This window comes from Mirounga angustirostris, unplaced genomic scaffold (assembly GCF_029215605.1).
Source record: "Mirounga angustirostris isolate CCGP_5_RB_7025 unplaced genomic scaffold, mMirAng1.0.hap1 SCAF_11, whole genome shotgun sequence".
NCBI lineage: Eukaryota > Metazoa > Chordata > Mammalia > Carnivora > Phocidae > Mirounga > Mirounga angustirostris.
The window spans coordinates 57,444,633-57,462,241 of NW_026991719.1; the positions used below are offsets into that span (position 1 = coordinate 57,444,633).

Here is a 17,609-nt window from a genome sequence, read left to right on the forward strand (position 1 = left end):
GTGAAATGAAAGACAGTATTGAAACAAAGGATGAGAGGGAAGAATTAAGATTATTTTGTTATTACAAGGTACGCACACTGCCTGTGAGTTGGTACAGTGTTATTTGTTATTTCATTATTTGAAAAGTGGACGTGACGTGGATTAGTTGTAAATGTATACGGAAAACTCTAGGGCAACCACTAAAAAAAGGTAAAAAAAAAAAAGCAGTATAATCGATATGCTAAGAAAGGATACAAAATGGAATCATATAAAATGTTCAGTTAAAACCACAAAAGGCAGAAGAAGAGTAGAAGAAAAAATAGGAAAAAAATAACAAGGGTAACAAACAGAAAACAACAAATATGGTAAATATTATCATGTTAATGTTAATGGTCTAAATGTACCAATTAAAGAGATTGTCAGTGTGGATCAGAAAACAAGATCCAGCTATATGTTGTCTACCAGAAACCCACCTTAAATATAGACATATAGATTAAAAGTAAATGGATGGAGGAAAATAGGCCATGCTAACATTAATCAAAAGAAAGCAGGAGCAGCTATATGAATTTCATACAGAGCAGACTTCAAAACAAGGAAAGGTATCAAGGATAAAGATGAGCATTGCATAATGATAAAAGGGTCACTTCTCCGAGAAGATATAACAATCTTTAACATGTAGGCACCTAACAAGAAAGCATCGAATTATATGAGGCAAAAACTAATAGCATTTCAAAAGAAATAGGTGAGTCTAGGATCTTCACTGGAGACTTCAACACCCCTCTATCAGAAATGGACAGATGCAGCAATCAGAACATCAATAAGGATATAGTTTAACTCAATAGAACCAGCAATCAACTGGATATAATTGACATCTGTAGACTACTTTATCCCACAACAGCAGATTACATGTCCTTCTCAAGCTTACAGGGAACATTCACCGGGACAGATCACATTCTGGGCCATAAAACACACCTTAACAATTTAAAGAACAGAATTTAAAGGAATAGGATTCATTCAATTTCTGTTGTCAGGTGGCAGTGGAATTAAACCAAAAATCAATAACAGAAAGATAATCGGAAAAATCCCAAAATATGTGAAGATTAAACAACACACTTCTAAATAACACACAAGTCAAAGAAGAAATCTAAGAGACATTAGGAAAATATTTTCACTAAATGAAAATGAAAACACAGCTTATTGAAACGTGTGGAATACAGCAAAACCAGAGCTCAGAGGGGAATTTATAGCATTGAATGCATATATTAGAAAAGAACTGGGACGCCTGGGTGGCTCCGTCGGTTAAGTGTCAGCCTTCGGCTCAGGTCATAATCCCAGGGTCCTGGGATGGAGTCCTACATCAGGCTCCTTGCTCAGTGGGGAGCCTGCTTCTCCCTCTGCCTGCCGCTCCCCCTGCTTGTGCTCACTCTCTCTCTCTCTCTCTGACAAATAGATAAAATCTTTAAAAAAAAAAAAAGAAAGAAAGAAAGAAAGAAAAGAAGAGGGGCACCTGACTGGCTTAGCCAGAGGAGCATGCAACTCTTGATCTCGGGGCTGTGAGTTCGAGCCCCACATTGAGTGTACAGATTACTTAAATAAATAAATAAACTGTTAAAAAAAAAAAAAGAACGAAAAGAAGAAAGATCTAAAATTGATAATCTGGGATGCCTGGGTGGCTCAGTCAGTTAAGCATCTGCTTTGGCTCAGGTCACAATCCCAGGATCCTGGGATCCAGTCCCACATGGGGTTCCTTGCTCAGCGGGGAGCCTACTTCTCCCTCTCCCTCTGCCTGCCACTCCCCCTTGCTTGTGCTCGCTCTCCCTCTCTCTCTCTCTGATAAATAAACAAACAAATAAAATCCTTAAAAATATTTATAATAAATAAATAAAATTGATAATCTAAGTTTCCACCTTAGAAAACTAGAAAAAGAAGAGCATGTTTGATCCAAGCAGAAGAAAAGAAATACTAAGAATTAGAGTAGAAATTAATAAAACTGAAAATAGGAAATCAATAGAGAAAATCAAAGAAACCAAAAGCTGGTTCTTTGAAAAGATCAATACATTGAATTATACAATTGAATTGTATACTTTATTTTTTTTTTAAAGATTTTATTTATTTATTTGAGAGAGAGAATGAGATAGAGAGCATGAGAGGGAGGAGGGTCAGAGGGAGAAGCAGACTCCCTGCCGAGCAGGGAGCCCGATGCGGGACTCGATCCCAGGACTCCAGGATCATGACCTGAGCCGAAGGCAGTCACTTAACCAACTAAGTCACCCAGGCGCCCGAATTTTATACTTTAAATGGGTGCATTATGTGGTGTGTGAATTATACCTCAATAAAGCTGCTTTTAAAAATCAGATCAAAACTATGGGAAACAGGGGCACCTGGCTGGCTCAGTCAGCAGAGCATGTGACTCTTGATCTGGGGGTAGTGAGCTCGAGCTTCATGTTGGGCAAAGAGATTACTAAAAGCAAACAAACAAACAAAACAAAACCAAAACACCCTCCACCAAAACCACAAAAAAACAAAACAAAAACTATGGAAACAGTAAAAAGATCAGTGGTTGCCAGGGTTAAGGAGGAGAGAGAGATGAATAGTCAGAGCACAGAGGATTTTTAGGGCTTTGAAACTATTCTTTCTAATACAGTAATGGTAGATATATGTCATTATACATCACAATCCATAGAATGTACAACACCAAGAGTGAACCCTAAAGTAAACTATGGACTTTGGATGATACCAGTGTGTCTGTGTAGGCTCCTTGATTGTAACAAATATGTTGATCGTGAGGGAGGCTGGGGTGAGGGGCAGGGGGCATATGGGAACTTTCTGTACTTTCAGGTCGATTCGATGTGAACCTAAAACTACTCTAAAAATAAAGCCCACTTAAAAGAGAAAAAAAAAGTAAATCAGAGACTGTTCAAACAGAATGTGAAATAACAACAAAAATCCTGTACCTTTAAACTTTCTCTTCCATGGCTCCTTTTTAGGCCTAAGAAAACTAGGTCCGGAAAAAGTACAGTTCATGTCCTCCTTCACTATCTAGACTGAGAAGCCTACCTCCTCCTCCTTAACTTGAGTAAGCTGGCCAGAGAGCCTCATTAGGACCTCTGTTGTAGGCTCCCTGTGACATTTCAACTCCAGGCATTCTGCTTCGCTCTACCCGGACAAGTGAGCTGATAAAATTTAATCCAGGGGACGCCTGGGTGGCTCAGTTGGTTAAGCGTCTGCCTTCAGCTCAGGTCATGATCCCAGGGTCCTGGCATCGAGTCCCGCTTCTGGCTCCTTGCTCAGCGGGGAGCCTGCTTCTCCCTCTCCCTGCTGCTCCCCCTGCTTGTACTCTCTCTCTCTCTGACAAATGAATAAATAAAATCCTTTAAAAAATTCAATCCAGAAGGTGATCCGCACTAACTATGGAGAAATCTTTACCTTTTACACTCTTACCACCTTCTCTGTTTCCAGCTAGCATGGCCTGGCTACCTAACCTGTCCACCATTATGCCATCTTCCTCCGAATTCAAGATCCCAGTCAAACAAACAAAAGTATTAAAAACACTAATGGTAAATCTAATGAAAAATGCTAATGTTAAAAGTGCTATCCTGGAAAGAGAGTGCAGAGGAGACCTAATTTGTTACCAACTCAAGAAACAGAGGAAGTCACCCTCCTTCAAATTGGCCTAATTAGCACTCATTGTAGCCTGATCTCCAAGAGATTCTGACCTTGAAACAACTTGCTGCAAGCTGCTCTGACGAGAAATAACTAATTGCACACCTACCTGTGAAAAATAATTCATCTCATTATTGAACATCCACCTCGTTAACTCTCCCTTCCACTGCCTGATAATGGTGACTATGTACTGAGCTCTAAGTATGTGCCAGGCATCATGCGATACACGTTATATATTTTTTCATTTAACTCTTACAACAACCGTGTCAGTACCCTTCATCTATCTTATAGGTAAAGAGACTGAGCTTGGGAGAAGGTAAGTAATTTTCCCATGAACACACCGCTAGTAAGTCAAAGAGCCAGGATTCATTCTCTTAACTCTAAAATATTAGTGAAATCTTCACAATATCATTCTCATCTCTATATAGCCAATATTTCATCGGAAAAAACACTTTGTTACAATTCAATTTCGATCCATTTTAACTTCAAAGCATACTTCCTTCCTATTTAATCTTGCCTTCATAGATATTTTTATTGCAGTTCAATCTAAGTTTCCTCATTCTTGAAGCCAAGCCAGGTCCCAAAACAGACTTCGTTCTCGGTGTTTCTATTTCATGAATACCACACTACCGAACTTGTACATAACCCCCAGGGTCTTCTCCGCCTGTTTTGCTGCTTACGGCCCAGGCCTTAGCTTCTCCTCTAGGGCCTAAGATTCATATCTCTATTTTTCCATATTACATTTCTTTGCTTTTTTTTTTTTCTTTCTTGTTCTTTTCTAGAAAACAAGAAACTAGCCCATAGGGACTACTCACCTGGCTAGACCAGAATGACACAGATTGCCTCATGAACTGGAATTCTGCCAGCCCAAGAGCTCAATATTCCAGGTCACAAATGATGAAGAGATGAAAAGGCAATAGCTCTTTTGTGATCGCTTTCTGATGGCTGCTAGAATGACAAAAAAAGAAAAAAAAAGAAATATTACATCGGTAAGAGTAACCATTAAACTCTTCCATATTATTACAGAGTAGAAATCAATGTAATAAGTCCCCAGCATGATCATAAATAATTTTTCTCCTGTTATCGACCAATACCAAATATACAGCATTAATATAAAAACAGCTCTAAGGCTCCTTGCCAGCTAACCAACTCCCCTCCTCCAACCCATTGCCAGCAATTATGCACCTCAGCATCCAATTATTTCAATGTTCTTTCAATTCACAACAAATGACAGCTAGAACTGAATATGTGCCAGATTACCATCACAGCAGTTAATCTTCTTAAGGTTTTCGTAACTGGAACTCTAGATCTCCAATTCAGTCGCATTTTTGCTTTACATTTTCTCTTCTATGCTTCTAGCTAAATATCTTACCAAGACATAGACACAATCATATTGAATAGAGTCAGGGCAACTGAGATCAAAACCCTCACACTAAGCAGATCCTACACAGTCTTCTAAATATTGTTGGTTTCGGATGGTTCTGGAAAAGAATGGAAAAAGAGTATTCCAAAAAAAATCAACACATTTTTAAAGCTACAAGTTTCTAATTACAAAAAGGCCAAAATTCATCACTATCTACTAGACACATTCCTATCAAAATTGTGATCCTTAGTCAATTTCAATTCCAATGGTGGCATTAATGACTTAGCAAATATATACCAATTTCCCATTTGTTGCAGTCAAAATATTCCAAAGCTGTCAAATTACTTCCCAGCTACCAATACCAGTTCCAAAATTTCTATAAGATCTAAACAAAATAACTTGAAAAAGTTTCCTTAGTATACCATCTGACTAATAAAATTTTAAACAATAATGACCCTAGTTATATTTTAGATTCAAACTAATCACATAGATTCCAATATTATCTATTATACCCCTAATTGCACCCTATACTTAAGCAAAACAAACAAGCCAACAAATAAAAAACCCAAACTATCCACCAGTTCCTAAACCGTTCTCACTTTTGCTCTTGCTCATGCACTGAGCTTCCATCTCCTCTTCTTAACTCTGGGTGTCCCAAATTCTACTGTGTCCTTTGCAGAGCTCTTAATGGGAGGGTGCTTATTTTCCTTCACTCACCCCTTCCCGTAAGTCAAGATCAGGTTAGCATCTTCTCATGTCTTCTTTACTGGATCCCCAAAGTATTATTTCACTCTCTTCCCTCAACAGCCCTTCTTTCCTCAAAGTCCATACTACTCAATTATAGCACCCTTTCAATGTTAAATGTCAACTTCCAGGTCTCCCCCACTACGTTTACTGAGGACTTTAATACTGCTTTCTTTTCACCTTTTCATCTTGAAAGCCTTCATCAGCCCCCTTGATGATCTAATGTCCAAATTTCACAGCTCCTTGAGATAGTCTATTCTAATTTCTTCATCTCAACTGTTTCAATCATTTCTTTCTGTAGTGATACCTGGAATGGTTCTACTTCTAAAACCAAACGCCAAGTCTTCTCTCAGAACTACTTGTTTTCCTACCTCTCCTATATCTTACACTCCTTGAATTTACACTTTGACTCTTTCAAGGCCTTTAATTCATCAGCTCTTTTACCTATTCTCCAAGGCCACCATGTCCCTTTGAACTTCACTTCCTTCTCTACCTAGGAGAGATCCCAGGGACAGTGAGGCTTCAATGACAGTAACCAGCACTCTCAGTTCTCCTAACCCCTTGATTTTCCACCATACCTATTCTGCCAATCCCCTCCCCCAACAAAACAACCCAGCTATTTATATTTTCCATTCCTGTTTACAGATAACAAAGTACTACTGAGTAAAATCCTACACTCCCGACCACCAGTTTCCCCACCACCCACCACCTCCACTGCTATTAGAATGATCTTTCAAAATATAAATTAGGCAGGACTTCAGGAATGGCAGCGTAAGGGGCTCAGCAAATCCTTCCCCCCACCAAACAACAATACAACTGTAGAAAATTGTCAAAAACAACTATCTCGGGACTCTGGAAATAGACAAAAATTAAATAAATTGAGAAGTGTTCAAGAAAACCTATTGAACCTTGGGTAAGAACAGTGGGAATCTATGGTGTTTCAGCCTGAGGCTATTCACATCCCACTCCCCCCTTCCCAGCTCCACTGGAGCTGATTTTACAAGGGCAGGGCAAGACAAGCCATAAAAACTAACAACTTGGCTGCTAGAGGGGAATTACTTGTTCAGGAATGAGCACAAAAAAGTCCTATGCCCAGGGGTATTGAAAACAAAAGCAAACTCCTTAGATCAGGGAAAAACACATCACAGTTACCTGAGGTCACAGTATTGGTTGGGGCAAGAAGCAACAGAACAGCAGGCCTGCCAAAAGTTTAGCCAGAGAGATCCAGAAAACAAGACAGCCATAATGGGACTTGATAAGCTTCCTCATTTCCCTGGTGATCTAGAAGGCCATGCATATGTGCAAGGCTGCACTCAAGCTCAGGGTACTGGAGAGGGTCCTAGTCATCTACATTTGCCTGGCTGAAGGTGAAAACTTGCACGGACACAGAGGACACATGAGAAAGCCTAGCAGAAAGTAAAAATCAGGTAAGACCTGTAAACTCCCTGAATTTTGAATTTGCTGCCTGACCCACACACAATTCCATCAACAAACCATGGAAGACAATACCGGCCCAAGGTGCTTCAGGACAACCTCTAAAAAAGCACTGGCTGACCACTAAGCTATCCTGACCCCAGGTAGGACACCTAGGAAGCCAGGCTTAAAAATAAAAAGAATTTTTTAAAAACTGAAGAGAAATATCAGTGGGCTACACACTGTGCATTCTGTGAAGACAGACTCTACAGAATTAGTCCAGGCAGGCCATTAAAGAAAAAAAAGAAAGAAAAGAAAAGAAGAAAGAAAGAAAAAGAAAGAAAGAAAGGAAAGAAAGAAAGAAAGAAAGAAAGAAAGAAAGAAAGAAAGAAAGAAAGGAAAGAAAGAAAGAAAGAAAGAAAGAAAGAAAGAAAGAAAGAAAGAAAGAAAAGAAAGAAAAAGAAAATCACAATGGCCTCTGTGAGTGGTGGTACCAGAACCTGAGCTTAACCTTTTGAGGACCTGCTGACTATTTTCCAAAGTGGCTGCACCCACTAGGATGGCTATGATAAAAAAAAAAAAAAGGACAATAAACAAGTGTTGGCAAGGATGGGGAGAAAACTGTGGTGGGAATGTAAAATGGTGTGACTGCTTTAGAAAACTGTGTAACAGTTTCTCAAAAGGTTAATCATATAGTAACCATATATGACCCAAAAAGTGGAAACAACTCTAAAATGTCCATCAACTGATAAACGAGATAAGTTACTGTGAAACTGAATAAAGGAAACCTCATTTAAAATGCAATCATGTGTGCTTGCTTCAGCAGCACATATACTAGAACTTGGAATGATATAGAGAAGATTAGCACAGGCCCCTGCTCAAGGATGACCCGCAAATTCGTGAAGCATTCCATATTTTATTTTTAAAAATGAAATGAAATGAAACGAAATAAAATAAAATAAAATAAAATAAAAAGCTGTCAGGAGGCCAGAAGGGGGAGCTCTCATGCCACACCACTCCTTGTACCCCTTTGCAGACCCAAGGGTAAGAAACTTACTTTACTATCCCAGCAGGATGGAGGAAGATTTTTTCCTTGCCCAGCAACAGCCCAGGCAATGAGAGACTATTACAACTCAGCCAATGAAAAGCCACTACACTTCAAACTCCCAGTTTACTCCAGTGGACTTTTTGTTTATAAGAGCCCCTCCCAGCACCCCCCTTTTCTCTATAATAGAGCAGTCCTCGAGGTCCTTTGTTCTCCCAACTTGCCTGTGGCTTTTGCTAGAGCTGGCTTGTCCCGAATTGCAATTCCTCTGCTACTCCCAACTAAACCCCTTTTGCTGGTACAATAACTGGCTATTTTACTTTTAAGATTGACAGTGCATTCATACAATGGAATACTATTCAGACATAAAAAGGCATGAAGTAAGTACTGATAGAAGCTACAACATGGATGAACCTTGAAAACTCTATGCTAAGTGAAAGAAGCCAGGGTAAAAAGCCACATATTGTATGATTCCATTTATATGAACTATCCAGAGTGGGCAAATCCACAGAGACAGAAAGTAGATTATTGGTCACTGGGGGCCAAGTGGAAGGAGAAGTGGAAAGTGACTGCTCACCAGTACGGAGTTCCTTTTTGGTGTGAAACATATGTTCTGGAATTAGATAATGGTCACAGTTGCATAACCTTGTGAATATACTAAAAAATACTGAGTTATATACTTTAAAATGGTGGGTTTTATGGTATGTGAATTACATCTCAATAAAAAAAAACACTAATGCTAAATGAAAGCATCCAGATGCAAAAGGCTATATAGTGTATGATTCCACTCATACGAAATCTCTAGAAATACAAGTCAATAGAGACATAAAGCAGATTAGCGGTTGCTTGGAGCTAGGAGTGGGAAAGGAGAATGACTGAACAGGGTATAAGAGATTTTGTAGCCTGATGGAAATATTCTAAAATTGGATTGTGGTCATGGTTGCACAATTATATAAATTTACTAAAAATCACTTTAAATACATGAATTTTATGCTATGTAAATTATACCTCAATAAAGCTGTTGCTAAAAAAGAAAATATAAATAAACTAGAGCTTCTTAGAGAAATGGCAGGTTTGGGGCAAGAAATATACATGTAAGCTTTGTGCCAGAAATCAAGCAAGTATGGAACCCTAATGAGTAGTGTCAGAGGGATATAGGAGGCAAAGCTCTGGTAAAATATAGGATGATTCGAGCATTAACAAGAATAATGAATGCAATCAATTGAAACCCATTGAATACATTAAAAAAAACATGAGTTCACAATGATAGAGAACAAACACAATTCATTAGATATCACTGAAAATAACTAGGGCACCAACTCTTTATTCTGAAAATTGCCAGTCAAATCCAAGATCAAGAATTAAGCATTTCTCTTGCTTTCCCTTTAAAGGTAATCCAATAGCCATAGTTGATGACAGAAAGTTTACTTTCAGAAACTGACTAATGTAGAAGATAAAATTAGGAAATCACCATTTTGAACCTCCCAGTAAAATAATTAATTTTGTCAATAATCATCAGTGGATTAGACCATTAGCTAAAAGATTGATGGAAAACATCATAATGAAGGAATCAGGTATCACCTGTTCATTAATAGATATGTGCCTCCAGATGTGATTCAAAGTGAATTACACAGCAACTTCTGTGAAGTATTCTTGACCAAAAAAAAAAAAAAGTTGAATCTGTGTATCATCAAGCTTCTAAAGCTAACGTCCATTATAGACAAATATGGAGTACAGAGGAACAAAGTAAATGACTGTATAAGAAAGCAAACAGACAAATCCACAATGTGGGATTTTCTATAGGACAACTGACCCACTTTCTGCAATAAGCCCATGGCTTGAAAAAGAAAAAGTGAGGTGAAGACTGCTTTAGACTAAGAAAGACTTAAGAAATAATAACTATCTTGCATAACTGAAACTTTATACCCCTTGACCAACTTTTTCCCCACCCCCACCCTCTCCTCTTTGATTGTGGAGAATATTTCACAAATATATCAAATCACCAAGTTACACACCTTTAAATACATACAAGTTTGAATTGTCAGTTAGACTTTATTTTAGTCTGTCCGGGCTGCTATAACAAAATACCATACATTAGGTGGCTTATAAACAACAGAAATTTATGTCTCACAGTTCTAGAGGCAGGGAATTCTAAGATCAGGGCACTGGCAAATTAAGTGTCTGGTGAAAGCCTACTTCTTGGTTCATAGATGACTCTTTCTCTCTCTTTTTAAGATTCTATTTATTTATTTGAGAGAGAGAGCAAGAGAGATCACGGAGGGAGAGGGAGAAGCAGACTTGCTGCTGAGTGGAGAGCCCGACGCAGAGCTGGATCCCAAGACCCCGAGATCATGACCTGAGCCTAAGGCAGATGCCTAACTGACTGAGCCACCCAGGGGCCCCCAACAAATTTTTAAAAAGAAAGAAAGGACAGAAAAAGAGAAAAAAAGAGATAGCTGAAATTCGTTCAGCTAAATCTTGATAATAATTGAATGTGGTTAATGGGTATAGGAGGGCTCATTTTCACTATTTGCTTTACTTATGAGTACATTTGAAAATACTTAATAATTTTTTAAATTCACAAATCTGACCATGTCACTTCCAAGCATAAAAACCCTTCAGTGGTTCCCCAGGGTTCACAGTCACAAAGTTCAAATCTACAACAGGGTCTAAAAAGCCCTCCATAACAGGGCCCCCAACCTCATCACTTACCGCTCTCTCAATTCCAGCCACTAAACTATTTCACACCTCCAGCCTCTGCATCTACTGTTTCCTCTGTCTTTATTAGCACACTTCTTCCCACACCTTTCTGGCCTGAGAAGAGCTTTCTGATTCCAACACAGGTCTCCTCTGTGAGGCCTTCCTTGACCTCCAATATTTACTCTACTTTGGTGTTTGAAGCTTATTCTCCTAGTACATACTGTCTGCAACCTTTAGAGTCTTTACTTAGGTTTGAACTCCTGTACCCAGGACTCCTGTTACTAGGATTCCTAGAGCCTTAATACCTAGTCCTTCCATGGCCCTCGCTGCCCTCTTTCTCACTGACAGACCTCAGAGTCACTGCCACTGGGCACAACACTTCAGGAGGCACTCATTCTCAGGCTCAAGCAAGTGTAGGATGGGCACTACAGGCCCCTCATTTGTCTCACCCTAGTCCTGGCCCTGGTCCTTCCTCAGACCTTACAGTCCTAGCATTAAAGTCCTTTCTCTTATCATTTACCACTCTCAGCTTGGTTTCATTCACTCACATCCACCTAACTCCCCTTTAATCCTTGGCATACTGGAAAATGTGCCTCTCTCCATTTGCAAGCAGAAAATTTGCTCTGGTTGTGGTCCCTGGTTGCTAAGTGTAAGAGCATGCTGGTATTACACCAGTCACAAACATGGAAATAGCTTAAATCCTTAGTGGAATTAGACATAAGAACAAGTATCATCAAATCCTAAAAGCTCTTGAAAGCACTCAGCACATCCCTTCAAACCACCATTAAGTATACATCTACCTTGACTTCCTCTAATTAAGACTGCCTTTCTCTCAAGTACTAGCACTTAAGTTCAACTTTAAAAACTTACTCACTTGTACTTTAATAGCTAATACTACAAAAATATTTTCTATGTTTCATTGCTTATGTGTAGTGCTTCATTTTTGTTGTGGGTTAAGTAGGTTTTCATCTGCTATTCTGGAACTATAACTACCACTTATAAATGGTTTCTCTGATAAAATTGTCCAAAACTCTAAATTGCTAATTTAAATAAAAAAACATACAACCACAAAAGAATTAAACATTTACCTTTCCAATCATGTACAGACTGTATTTTAGGGTACCAAATAGATCTAGTCAATAAGGAAAATTCTTTTCTTTTATTTTTTTTATTAACATATAATGTATTATTTGTTTCAGGGGAATAAGGACAATTCTTTACAAAAGAATTCCAGCAGGCACCTGGGTGGCTCATTCGGTTGAGCATCTGCCTTTGGCTTGGGTCATGATCTCAGGGTCCTGGGATCGAGCCCCACATCGGGCTCCCTGCTCGGTGGGAAGCCTGCTTCTCCCTCTGCCCCTACCCCCCCATTCATCCATACTCTCTCTCTCCCCACCCCTCTCTTGCAAAAATAAATAAAATCTTAAAAAAAAATGAAAAGAATTCCAGCTAATGGCTACAGAAGAGATTACAGGACTAGAAAAATCACCAGTTTGAAACCTCTTATGAAAGAGCTGATTCAAATGATGATCATCAGTGGACACTAAAACCAATAGGAGAAAGACAAATAAGGAAGGAACTTTACAATGGAAGAACTAAGAGGTCACCAATCTGCCTCACCACTCAATCACACCATCACTAAAAGTGGAACAACCAGACATTGGAATAGCATCTGTGAAGGTTTGGATTCAAGAGGAAAAGAGTGCAGCATTCTCCAAGAATGGAAAACAGAGTTTAGAATCACTGAGATAGAGTTTGGATAAATAGAGCTGAGGCAGGAGCAAGACGTAGGGCCTTGTAAGCTATGCAAAGAAATTTGGACTTTCTTTCAATGGGACTAGGAAGTCACTGAAGGGTGTGTTTTACAAAGTGTTTCCCAGGGGCACCTGGGTGGCTCAGTTGGTGAGCGTCTGCCTTTGGCTCAGGTCCGGATCCCAGGGGTCCTGGGATCGAGCCCCACGTCGGGGTCTCTGCTCAGCAAGGAGCCTGCTTCTCCCTCTCCCTCTGCCTGCCTCTCCCCCTGCTTGTGCTCTCTCTCTCTCTCTGTCAAGTGAATAAATAAAATCTTAAAAAAAAAAAGAAAGTGTTTCCTGGCTATAGTATGGAGAATGATTTGGGGGTAGGAGAGAGTGGGCAGATAGATGAATTAAGAGACAGTACAATACTTCAGGTGAGAGGTGATGGTGGCCTGGATTAGGGTAGTGGCGGTAGGAATAGAGAGAAGTATATGGATTCAATGCATATTTAGCAAATGTTCCCAAAAGGATTTGATGGTAGAATAACTAGAGGGAGGGTGATATGAAGGTTTTAGGCTTGGGCAACTGAGTTGACAGTGGTGCCATTCAGTAAGATAAAAAAAACACAAGAGGATTCCTATGCACATAGGCAGATACATACGCAGAGTCTGAAGCTCAGGAGAGAGGTCTGGGTTGGACATACATTTGTGTGAGGGGAATGTATAGGAAACAGTTGAAGCCATGGGAATGGGTAAGATGACCCTAATAAAAAAAAATAGCAAAGCATAACGCATGTCCCTGGAGCCCCTTATCTTCACCCCTAGCAATCTCAGGCCAACAGCAGAAAAGAAGCCAGATCAGTGAATTCAAGAGTAGGCAGTGAGGGCCCACACCCAGCACAGGCCCACAGCGGGTCAGACTATATGAAGGGGAAGAAGATGAGATAACAGGGACTGAAGGAGAATATGAATTTGTAGAGATAGCACTTGGGGTACCTGGGTGGCTCAGTCGGTTTAGCACCCGACTCTTGGTTTCGGCTCAGGTCATGATTTCATGGGTTGTGGGATTGAGCCCCGCATCGGGCTCCACACTAAGTGGGGAATCTGCTTAAAGATTCTCTTCCTCTGCTCCTTCCCCCACTCACACATGCTCTCTCTCTCTAAAATAAAATAAATCTTTAAAAAAATTACATAGCATTCATCCATGCTGTCCAATTAACCCTTTACTATATTGTTTTACGTTGATTCAAGAAATGCTTCACACGTATGTCTAATCTTCTCAGTAAAACCATAAACTCCTCATGAAGCTTTTTAAAAAAATTTCTTTCTATACCTCACTATACATACAGAAGTCAAGGAGCTGTTTAAGATCAGGAGGCTTAGTTGTTGACTACAGAAGAACAACCTCTTAGGTAGGCAGTGTCTTTGTGGTCAAGCATCACAATGGTCAACGGTATGGTGCTCAGTCAAACCAGCCATTCTGACAATTGGCTGGATTATATGCCAATGTATTGATTTACAAAGGGAAACAAGTTTATCTCAAAGACCAGGACATGATCATCTGTACAGGGCAGTCTCTCTAGGGGAGAAGGCATATTCAGTGGGCCAGACTATATATTAAAAGGTTGATTTGGGGCACCTGGGTGGTTCAGTCAGTTGAGTGTCTGCTTTCAGTTCAGGTCATCATTCCGGGGTCCTGGGATCCAGCCTGGTGTCAGGCTCCCTGCTCAGCAGGGAGCCCGCTTCTCCCTCTTCCTCTGCCCCTCCCCCCTGCTTGTGTGCTCCCTCTCTTTCTCAAATAAACAAATAAAAATTTTTTAAAAAGTAAAAGATTCATTTGTGAACACATTTTTTTTTTTTTTTAAGAGAGAGAGCGCACTCAGGTAGAGGTGAGGGAGGGACAGAAGGAACAGGAGAGAGAGAATCCTAAGCAGGCTCCACACCCAGTGTGGGCCCACCTGGGGCTCAGTCTCACAACCCTGAGATCACAACCGGAGCTGAAATCCAGTCAGACCCTTCACTGACTGAGCCACCCACTCGCCTGTGAGCACATTTTTAAAACAAGAGGAGTTTATATCCATAAAGGATATATGCCCACCAAATTATACAGACCTGGCAAACTCTTTCTCTACTCAAGATATTTCTATAAAAAGCCTACCTAACCAGAATGGGGGGCAAGAGAATTGGTGAAAGGAAACTTATTCTTACTTGTAATGTTTTTAATATTTTTAAAAAGAAGAAGTATTCACATATTACCTATGTAATTAAAAATAAACAACAAAAAGAACCCCCAGAAAAGGCTAAAGAAACAATATAGCATTCTTTCCCTTTCCAGGCTCCTTGCAGATAACAACCCTTTACCCTTCTATTCACACAACACTATCTCAGATGGAGAAGTTATAAGGCCATTGAATAACTTAGGATTTCTTTGCATTATTACATTTCATTCTCTTCTTCCTGAGACTACACTCTCTGGTCTTTGATGAAAACTTGAAAAATAACCTAGTTAGGGCACCCGGGTGGCTCAGTTGGTTAAGCGACTGCCTTCGGCTCAGGTCATGATCCCGGAGTCCCGGGATCGAGTCCCGCATCGGGCTCCCTGCTCCGCGGGAAGCCTGCTTCTCCCTCTGCCCCTACCCCCTCTTGTGCTCTCTCTCTCACTCTCTCTCTCTCAAATAAATAAATAAAATCTTAAAAAAAAAAAAAGAAAAATAACCTAGTCTCATTAAAAGAAAACTTAGAAGCTCCTTCTTAGGGTAGGTTAATTCTGTACGTGTATGTTTTCCAATAGCTACTTTTATCCAATACATTTAATTTTACTTCATTTTAAGACAATGACCTTTTCCAATCCTTATTTGCAATTCTGGGAGCACTTTTCTATAAGGCATCTTTCCTCCTTTTTAATAAGATGTATAAGTATTTGCTGACTGATATAGCAGATTTAAAAAGAAGGGTGCATTAATAGGAGGTTTTGTCAGGCAGAATTTTGAAGCTTGAACTAGTTGACCCCTAAAGTTCCTTAGATTCAATGAAGGTTCTATGATTAAGGTAGAATAGCCTACGGTCTCTGAAACATTTTTCTTTGCCTCTGGCACCAAGGAGGACATATACTGAGCAATACTGGCCAATTTCCACTCAAGAATAAGTTTGGACTTTGTGAAAGACCCCCATCTTACAATAAACAAGCCTTTGTTTATTGCCGCAGGGGGAGCGGCAGGCAGAGGGAGAAGCAGAGCCCCCGTTGAGCAGGGAGCCCAATGCGGAACTCGATCCCAGGATCCTGGGACCATGACCTGAGCTGAAGGCAGATGCTTAACCGACGGAGTAACCCAGGCGTCCAATAAACAGGCCTGTCTATGATCTTGAAGCACTAACCCTATGAAAAAAACTAGCAATTGGATCTATTTTTTGTATTGTGACAGGTCTGTTTGTTCAGATCCTATATACAACAGCAGCTGAAGGTAGATGAATAGCAGCAACCCTTATTTGGTGGATTGACTTAAACATGAGAGAAAGTCTCAGGTCAGGCTGAGAAGATTTGAGCTCTACCCTGCCTTTTTTTAATATAATATGAGGATAACTATTTTTTTAAGATTTTATTTATTTATTTGAGAGAAAGAGTGAGAGAGCACAAGCAGGGGGAGTGGCAGAGGGAGAAGCAGGCTCCCCACTGAGCAGGGAGCCTGACATGGGGCTCGACCCCAGGGTCCTGAGATCATGACCTGAGCCAAAGGCAGATGGCCAACCGACTGAGCCACCCAGGTGCCCTTCTTGATATTTTTATATTGTTACTTGTATGAAGACACTAATGGCATACTAATCAAATTTGCAAATGACAAACTGGAAAAGATAGCTAGTATACCGGATGGCATTCAAGATTCAAAATAAGCTTGACAAAGGTATAATAGGCTAAATTTAACAAGTCAAAAAGAAAGAGATCAAGACTTGTCCTAGGTCCTAAAACACAACTGTGCAAGTACCAAGTGGATGAACACAGCCACAGAGTTAAAGTCTTATAGATTTCAACTAACTATAGGCTCACCGTAGGTCAACAGAGTGATTGGTATAGCTGTCAAAAAAGAAAATAATAACTTAATCTTGGCCTGCATGAGTAGTAGTATAGGGTCTAGAACAAAGAGAGTCATTGACCCACTCCTCTATACTGATCAGAACATGTACCTGAAATAGTACATTTCCTACTAGATGCCAATCTTTAAAGAGAGATATTAATGAACTGAAGTATGAACAGAACAGAACAGAATAACCAGAATGATGAGTAGACCTTAAAACTCTACCAGGAGAATAATGGCAGGAAAGGAATTGCAGATATTCAGCACAGAGAAAGCAAGACTTAGCAGAGGAAACCAATGACTACTGTTTTCAAATATAAAAGGTTGTCAAATATTAGAGCTGACCGACAATGACAGAGACAGTCTCTGGAGCAATTTCCTCAAATAATGAAGTATTTAAGCATAGACCTAGATAATCACTTGGTAGGGTTATGGAAAGCGATTCAAAAGCCTAGGATAATTCCTAGGTCTCTGTGCTAACAAAAACAACAACAACAAAAGCCCCAAAATTAAGACACTCCAGTAACAACGTAGCACCCAGATCTTGGTTTCTAAATCTCATTCCTCACTTAAGGGAGCCAGAGCTCCTTAAAGAAATAGCCAATTCCAGGGCTGGGGCAGGAAAATACAGGATAAGCCTGAGATATTCTTGCTGTCCCAGAAAGTAAGGAAGCGCTAAAGAATGATGGGGACAAGCCAGTGGACACAAACCAGCTTAAGGGGATCCCACTGACCACATTTAAGCATCAAACTGAACAACGACAGTAAAACATAACCCATACACTAAATAAGAATCCACGTGTTCATACTGATAATCAATCAATCAATCAATCAATACATAGGGTAAAGGGAAAGCTCTTCTTTACAGTAGAATGCCAACTAATAACTAATAAATGT

General features: G+C 39.9%; 1 protein-coding gene and 1 non-coding gene across 3 annotated transcripts in view; one reads left to right on the forward strand and one right to left on the reverse strand.

Moving 5' to 3' along the window:
* SLC7A3 (solute carrier family 7 member 3) overlaps window positions 1-17,609 on the reverse strand; it is a 155,150-nt gene that overhangs the window by 114,838 nt on the left and 22,703 nt on the right. For both annotated transcript variants that reach the window (XM_064574211.1, XM_064574210.1), the window contains exon 2: window positions 4,458-4,590. The gene's annotated coding sequence lies outside the window, so the exon portion shown is untranslated. The remainder of the gene's footprint in view (window positions 1-4,457; window positions 4,591-17,609) is intronic.
* LOC123851439 (U6 spliceosomal RNA) lies at window positions 7,973-8,081 on the forward strand. The gene has a single exon (XR_006792600.1). It is a non-coding gene; the product is annotated as a U6 spliceosomal RNA (small nuclear RNA).